The sequence below is a fragment of the Marmota marmota genome, unplaced genomic scaffold (assembly GCF_001458135.2).
Source record: "Marmota marmota marmota unplaced genomic scaffold, marMar, whole genome shotgun sequence".
Lineage (NCBI taxonomy): Eukaryota > Metazoa > Chordata > Mammalia > Rodentia > Sciuridae > Marmota > Marmota marmota.
In genome coordinates, this window is record NW_026000240.1 from 35,456,409 (window position 1) to 35,465,095 (window position 8,687).

Consider the following 8,687-nt stretch of genomic DNA (forward strand, 5'->3'; position numbering starts at 1 on the left):
TTTTTTTTTTTTTTTACTTTGTCTCAAAGTAAAAAATAGAAAGGGCTGGAGACATACTTCAGTGCGAGAGCATCCTGGGTTCAATTCCCAGTACTATCCAAAAAAAACACACACACACACACACACACACACGTATATAAAATATATATATATATATATATATATATATATATCAATCATACCTCGCATCCTTATTTTTCCCTAGACCCAGAGTCTACCCTATTCAAGAGCCATTCAGCAAATTACTCCACTATAAAAAAAACTGCAGGGGCTGGGGCTGTAGCTCAGTGTCGGAGCTGGCAGGCGTGAGGCACTGGGTTCAATCCTCAGCACCACATAAAAATAAACAAATAAAATAAAAGCATTGTGTCCATCTACAACTACCAAAAAAAGAAAAAAAAAAAAAGGCCATCACCAGAGGTAGCCACTAGACTTGGGACAATAACCAAAATGAAGTTATTAAAAAAAAAAAAACTTGCAGTAAACAAGTCTGCCTGAACTCAAGGTGGATCTGAGTGCAAAGACAATCTACCATCCCAAGAAGTAGTAGGCACAGGACATTTATAGTAATAAGATTAATGCTTATGGAAATATTCCATAGTGAAATCAAGGCCCCCAAAATGGATGGTGTCCCAGGATCTGATTAATATCCAAATAAAAAGGAAATGCTATTTAGAATTCCATCATTGGCTACAGCATTTTTCTTGGCAAAAACTGGCTTGAGAGGGGCTGGGGCTGTGGCTCAGTGGTACTGCACTTACCTGGCATGTGTGAGACTCAGGGTTCAATTCTCAGTACCACGTATAAATACATAAATAAAATAAAGGTCTATCAACAACAACAACAAAAAAAAAAAACTAGCTACAGAATCAACCCAGACCTGAAAAACAGTAGAACTAATTAAGAAAGGTATTTATGACAACCAAGACAGAACTGGTTCATTTCTGCCCTAGATAACCTTGGAATCTTAAGCAATTCCCTGTCAACCTCTGGGATGCCTGGAGGTGGAAGATACTTCCTGCACAGTGAAGAGGCAAAAACAGAGATAACCAGAATACTTGCAAAATCAAACAAGAAGAATGTTTTCAAATTCCATTATTCAGTTTCAATGCATATGTATCAATTAGTACAAAGAATTCTGTAAAAGGAATTTCCCACACTTCATGTACAAAAACAACTTCCATAGAAATGAAAAGCAAACACCAAAATATGGAACCAAGCTGGGCACTGGCTACTGCTTCCCTGAATATAATAGATCCTTCCAGTGTTTCACTTGTCCTTGAGCTCTCCTTCAACTGGTACACTCCCCTAAAGGCCGTAACTGCCTCAAGAAGAATGGATCTGTGCACATGTCCCCAACGGCAGGCAACACTGAGACTCAGTCTCTATGTGACTATAAAAATAAAAAATCAGAGGGCACAGTGGCACATGCCTGTAATCCCAGCAGCTCAGGAGGCTGAGGTAGGAGGATCACAAGTTCAAAGACGGCCTCAGCATAAGCAAGGCACTTTGCAAGTCAGAGAGACCCTGTTTCTAAATAAAATAAAAAATAGGGCTGCAGATGTGGCTCAGTGGTCGAGTATCCCGAGTTCAATCCCTGGTAACCCCCTCCCAAAAAAAGAAATAAAAAAATCATACCCCTTTAGGAAGGAGAATTGGAAGTTAAAGGGATGGGTGGAAGAAAAAAATTTTTTCTTGTATAATCCTTCTGTACCTTTTAAGTTTGTACCATGTGTTGTATTTCCTATTTTTTTCCTAAATATTTATTTTTTAGTTATAGTTAGACACATAATATCTTTATTTCATTTTTATTGTGGTGCTGAGGATTGAATCCAGTGCTAGGCGAGCACTATACCACTGAGCCACAACCCCAGCCCTGTATTTCCTATTTAATAAAATAAAAAGTCGGGGCTGGGATTATGGCTCAGCGGTGGAGTGCTTGTCTTACACGTGTGGGGCACTGGGTTCAATCTTCAGCACCACATAAAAAAGGTGAATCAATAAAATAAAGGTATTTATCCATCTACAACCTAAAAAAAATTTAAAAAGAAAGAAAGAAAGAAAAGAAAAAGTCTGGCTGGGTATGGTGGCACACTCCTGAAATCCCAGCAACTCAGGAGGCTAAAGCAGGAGGACTGCAAGTTCAAGGCCAGCCTCAGCACCTTAGTGAGGCCCTAAGCAACTCAGTGAGACCCTGTCTCAATATTACCCTATGTGCACATATGATTATACAACTGGTGTGATTCTACATGATGTCCAACCAGAAGAATGAGAAGTTATACTTCATTTACGTATCATATGGCAAAAAAATGTATTTCTATTGTCATGTATAACAAATTAGAACAAATAAAAGAAAATTCAAATTTCATAAGAAATAAAATCTCAAAAGTTTGTAAAATATATATATATATATATATATATTTTTTTTTTTTTTTTTTTTTTTTAAAGGGGGAGGCAGCTGCATATGTAGGTCAGTGATTAAATATCCTTGAGTTCAATCCTCAGCACAAAAGTAAAAAAATAAGTCTGGGAATGTAGCTCTATATATACATATTATTTAGCAGAGTTTTCTCCCTACTATTACTGTTTTAAATGTCTGTGACTAATCATTTTGCCAAGTACATGATTATCCATCATGTTTTGCAGAAATATCTTTTTTTTTTTTCCAAATATCTTACCTCACCTCCTAGTGCTAGGCAGCTTTAAAAACTTTTATCTTCCTGGAGAGCAGAGGCCCTGCAGGAAAAGAAGGAAGCAATATTGGTGAATGCCCACAACCAAAACAGAATTACACCACTGAACACCACCAAAAGAAGGAAATGTTACTTCAGTGTCCTGACTGTACCAATTAGTCACACTTCTTTGTCAAAGGTCATAATTCTAAGAAAAATGTTTTCTGAACAATCCTTTCAAGACTAAAAATTATGAAGTTTCAAAGATATAAATTAATTCCTGTTTTATCCCAATAACTTGGGATTGAACCCAGGCAAGCTATATAACAGAGCTACATATGAGACAGGGTCTCCCAAAGTTGCCAAGGCTAACCTTAACTGCGATTACAGTGTGTTATGCCAATATGTTTTATTTATTTATTTATTTCCCCCCCTCAATTCTTTTCTTTTAATTTATTTATTTCCCAATGTGTTTTAAACAATGTTATTTTTCCATTCTTTTTCTTTCTTTCTTTTTTTTTTGAGACAGAGTGTTGTTTATGTTGCCTAAGCTCATCTTAAACATGTAAGCTCAAGTGATTCTATCCACTTCCCATCGTAAGTGCTGGAACTACTAGACAGTGATATTTTAAAAAACAACTAGCTTTCAAGCCGAGCATGGGTACAGCTGCTTGGAAGGCTGAGGCAGTAGGATCTCAAGTTCAAACTCAGTCTCAGCAACTTAACAAGGCCCTAAACAACTTAGCAGGATCCTATCTCAAAAAACATAAAAAGGGGGCTGGGGATGTGGCTCAAGCGGTAGCACACTCGCCTGGCATGCGTGCGGCCCGGGTTCGATTCTCAGCACCACATACAAACAAAGATGTTGTGTCCACCAAAAACTAAAAAATAAATATTAAAATTCTCTCTTTAAAAAAAAAAAAAACATAAAAAGGGTTGGGGATGTGACTCAGTGGTAGAGTGCTTGCCTAACATTCATGAAATCCTGGGTTTGATCATCAGTACAAAAAAAAAAAAAAGCTTTCAATCGCCAAAACAATTAGCTTAAGAAGTTATAACCTAACCAGGCTCAATGGTGCACACCTATAATCACAGTCACTTAGGAAGCTGAGGCAGGAGGGTCACAAATTCAAGGCCAGCCTGGGCAACTTAACAAGACATTGTCACAAAAATAAACAGAGCAAATGCCTGGTATGCACCACCAGCAACCCAGGAGGCTCAGGCAGGAGAATTCTAAATTCAAGGTCAGTATCAGCAAATTAGTGAGGCTCTGTCTCAAAAAAACTTTTTTAAAAAGGGCTAGGAAAGTGGCTCAGTAGTTAAGTGCCCCTGGGTTTAACCTGCTAGTGCTAAAAAATAAAAAAAGTGTTGGGGATGTAGTTCTTTGGCATTAAACCCTTAGGTTTACTCTCCGTACAAAAAAAAAAAAGGTGTAATTGAGAAACAGCCTCAACACTATTAAATGTACCTCCTGACACGTAATATAGATATTCAGTTCTCCCTCCAGGTGCAGTGGCACATACCTGTAATTCCAGCAATTCAGGAGGCCAAGGCAGGAGGACTGCAATTTCAAGGCCAGCCTGGACAACTTAGTGAGACCCTGCATCAAAATAAAAAATAAAAAGGGCTGGGGATATAGCTCAGTGGTAGAGCACCTCTGAGTTTAATCCCCAGTACAGCCAAAATGAGAGAGAGAGAGAGAGAGAGAGAGAGAGAGAGAGAGAGAGAGAGAGAATTCAGCATACTACTAAAGCTTCATCCAAATTTTATCTCGTTTCATCCAAATTTTATTACAGATTGGCTTCACTAACTTTGCCATCCTCAATTTATGATCCTGTAAGAAAATCCTTCACTATCAAATCAAAGAAATAGAAAAACAGGAAAGCCTTTTCATTAAGGCTAAATTAAGCCTTCTGGCTGGTGTAATTTTGTAAACTACTCTAAGTCCCTATTTATAGAAATTGCTATTTGAGCAGTATTACTGACTAATGATCAGAGTGAAGAGAGATGATCAAGAGGCAAAGCAAGTTGTGTGACTCTAAGAAAAACTGCCTTAATGCCCAAAGGTATGGACAAAGACCTATTGTGAAATGATCATTAATTTATTCACCACCACCTTATTCCAGGCCTGCAATGTCAATGAGGGAAAGGCAAAAGAAGGGGGATTAAGAAGCAAAGGCACAATAATCACAATGGCGCACACCTGTAATTCCAGCTATCCAGGAGGCTGAAGCAGGAGGACCACAGCTTGAGGCCACCCTCAGCAACTTAGTGAAACCATGTCTCAAAATAAAAAATAAAAATAAATAAAATAAAACAAAAAAGGCTGGGAATGATATAACTCAGTGGTACAGCACATGTGGGTTCAATCCCCAGTACCAAAAGAAAAAAAAAAACAAAACTGCAAAAGCATAACAAATAGAAAGGCATATATATGCTATTTTTTTTAATATTTATTTTTTAGGTGTAGATGGACCCAACACAATGCCTTTATTTTTATGTGGTGCTGAGGATCGAACCCGGGTCCCTTCTGTGCTAGGCAAGCACTCCACCGCTAAGCCATAATCCCAGCCCCTAGATATGCTATTTAAATGAAAGGAGAAAACTAATTCCTGAAAAAAAGGGGAAAAGACTTGAAGGTGCACATGGAAAAACATAGTATTAATTAATTACCACTTTTGAGTTCCTTTGAAGTTCAATATTCTCTTTTCAGTCCTCATCTGGGTCCTAATGTTCATACATACCATTTTTAATTTTCTGTGACACTCTGAAGGCTGTAGCCTGAAAGCAGTCACAGTCTGCAACTGCTCCAATCTAAATGGCACATAAGGGAATCTGGATGTTTAATCAAACTTCGCACCATTATTTAAATGAGCAAAAGATGATGACAGCTATCTTAAAGAATAGGGGTAGAGGCCGGGCACTGTGGCGCATACCTGTAATCCCAGCAGTTCCAGAGGCGGAGACAGGAGGATCATGAGTTCAAAGCTAGCCTCAGCAAAAAGCGAGGTGCTAAGCAACTCAGTGAGACCCTGTCTCTAAATAAAATACAAATTAGGGCTGGGGATGTGGCTCAATGGTCAAGTGCCTCTGAGTTCAATCCCTGGTAACCCCCCAAAAAAGAATAAGGATAGAGCCTGGCATAGTGGCACACACCTGTAATTCCAAAAGCTCAGGAGACTGAGGCAGGAGGATCACAAGTTCAAGGCCAGGCTCAGCAACTTATTGAGGTCCTAAGCAACTGAGCAAGACCTAGTCTCAAAACAAAATGGGCTGGGGATGTGGCTCAGTGGTTAAATGCCCCTGGGCTCAATCCCCAGAATTAAAAAAAAAAAAAAAACACTATGGGGGACTGGGAGTGTAGCTCAGTGGTAGAACACTAGTATACATGAGGCCCTGGGTTCAATCCCTAGCACTACAAAAGGATAGCCCCTCATCCCTTCATCTTCCCTGCCAGACTCAAGCACTCCTCTCTTCTCTTCATGCAATCTAGTGGGCCCCTCTTATTCTAAGTCACTCAAGTTCTCACCAGCACATAGCTGATGTTGTCACACATCCTTCTCTTCTGTCATCTCCTGCCCTTCCACTCACTAGTAGGCCCCTGAAATCTACATGACTCACTGTCTTGAACCTCTTTATCTCCACCTCACCGCTGACCACTGTCCTTGTTCAGATCCACTATCTCCTCAATGGACCACAACAGTGACCAATTAGCCTCCATTTCAGTCCAGCCTCTGCACTTACACTGGAGACTAACATTTTTAAAACCAGTAGATCCCACCACAGCTGTGCTCTAAGACCTTCAAAACTGCCCATTCCTGCATAACTGTAATTTCCAGCCTTCCAGAATACCCAACAAAGGTGCCCAGTCCTCTCTCCCCCAACACTTTCTTCTGCTAACCTCTTTTACCACAAAGTTCTGACCTCCTTGCCACTGCTCCTTCACCAATCAAACCAATACCCTTCCTAAAGGTCTAACTCAAACACAGTCCTCCCCTAAAGTATGCCCATATATTCCATCATAGAACCCAAGCTACTTGGCTTCCTTCAACATAGTCCTAGGAACAACCAGAATGTGGCCCAAGACTCTGCCAAGCCCTGGTTTCTGAGAATGGTCCCTCACAACATGTTCCCCCAAGTCTACCACATGGGTTCCCTTATCACATTTCCTACATCATCCTGTCTTATACCTACCACTAGATACCTACGCTTGATTCTTCATCAGAGATGACCCAACCAAGGGCATCATTACCAATGTGATGCAATACAAATGCAGATGGGTATACACAGCTAAATGTTCGACCTGGGTTGAAATCCTGACTGCCACACAATACCTGTATGATCTTGGGTATATTATTTGTTGTATGTCTCATTTTCCTCAGTCAGTATAAAGGTTTCTCATAAGCATCAGAATGTGCACTGAAGGCCCTCAATTGCAACTTAATATTAAGTCCATCACATCTAGAGAGCTGAGACGCCACAACTGTGAGGTAAAAAACATCTGCCTCAGCCAGTGATGCACACCTGTAATCCCAGAGGCTCAGGAGCCTGAGGATCCAGAGTTCAAAGCCAGCTTTAGCTATGGTGAAGAGCTAAGTAACCTGAGTCCCTGACTCTAAATAAAAAATGCAAAATAGGGCTGGGGATGTGGCTCAGTGGTGGAGTGCCCCTGAATTCAATCCCCCCAAAAAAATCTGTTTCAACAAGGGTGAACATCTTACTCACAGATGTTAAGACACCTGCTGTGCCTCATAGAAAATACAATGTCCTAGGTACAAGTAGGAGGTAAGGTGTTTGGGTTTTATTTTATTTATTTATTTATTGAGAGAGAGAGATTTTTTTTTAGTTTTCGGTGGACACAACATCTTTGTATGTGGTGCTGAGGATTGAACCCTGGCCGCACACATGCCAGGCGAGCGCACTACCGCTTGAGCCACATCCCCAGCTCCGGGTTTTGTTTTCTGATACTAGGGACTGAACTCAGGGGCACTTTACCCCTGGTTACATCCCCAGACTTTTTTTATTTTTTTGAGACAGTCTCTCTGAATTGCTGAGGCTGGCCTCAAACTAGTGATCCTCCTGCCTCAGCCTTCCCAGACACTGGGATTATGAGAACCGGGATTACAGGCGTATGCTACCACACGTGGCGGGAGGGAAGTTTTTTAACAATGAAATGTTAAATCCTATGTAACAACTCCATTCTAAGTACCCCACCAAGGGCCCAACCAAACCCAACTATTCTCAGTGCTTAACAGAAACCAGCAGTTTGTGAGTCACCCCATCCAGAAGTAAAGAGCTGTTCTTGTTTTTTGGTGCTGGGTTTGAACCTAAAGACCTCCCACATGCTGGGCAAGCTATGCCCCCAGTCTTGAAAAGTAGTTTTAAAGGGCTGGTGTTGTGGCTCAGTGGTAGAGTGCTCACCTAGCATGCACGAGCCACTGGGTTCAATCCTCAGCACCACATATATGCAAAATGAAAATATTGTATCCACCTAAAACTTAAGAATAAACATTAAAAAAAAAAAAAAGTAGTTTAAATCCCTTGGTCATGCTTAGACTTCCTGCCCATACATTCCTGAATGCAGCCTCCTCCCTCTGCCTACCTTTTCAGCCTCTGTTCTTAAATGGCTCCTCCCCACTCCTCTCTCTTCTGTTGGATGACTTTAATGCCAGAGGTCCTGACCTCCTCCCTGCCACTCCTTAAGTGGCCACCAGCAATATCTTTCTAAACACTGATCTGGATTATGCCACTTCACTGATTAAAAGGTTGCCGCATCCTGAGTATGAAGTTGGAACTCCTAAACAAGGAGGGCCCAGAGCTCACACCTGTCAAGCTGGAAGACTCCCAGGCACTATTTTAGGTGCCTATATACATGTGGTTCCCTATGTCCAGACCCTGATGTCCCCCACTAATTCTTGCAGGCCCTGAAGGCCACAGCTCAGGAATTCCCTCTCTCTTCAGGCTATCAAGTAAGCATATTTTGTGATCAGTCACTTTTTTTTTTTTTTTTTTTTT

The 8,687-nt window shown here is 40.8% G+C and overlaps 1 protein-coding gene across 16 annotated transcripts in view; it reads right to left on the reverse strand.

Annotated features, from left to right (window-relative positions):
- Positions 1-8,687, reverse strand: part of Dag1 (dystroglycan 1) — a 62,226-nt gene that overhangs the window by 50,777 nt on the left and 2,762 nt on the right. For 6 of the 16 annotated variants that reach the window (XM_015487197.2, XM_048794280.1, XM_048794278.1 and 3 more), the window contains exon 2: positions 2,679-2,736. The exons of 2 other annotated variants lie outside the window; for them this stretch is intronic. The gene's annotated coding sequence lies outside the window, so the exon portion shown is untranslated. Of the gene's footprint in view, positions 1-2,678; positions 2,737-4,195; positions 4,273-8,687 lie in introns of all 16 variants that reach the window. 8 more of the 16 variants (XM_048794271.1, XM_048794277.1, XM_048794269.1 and 5 more) reach the window with 3 other exon arrangements.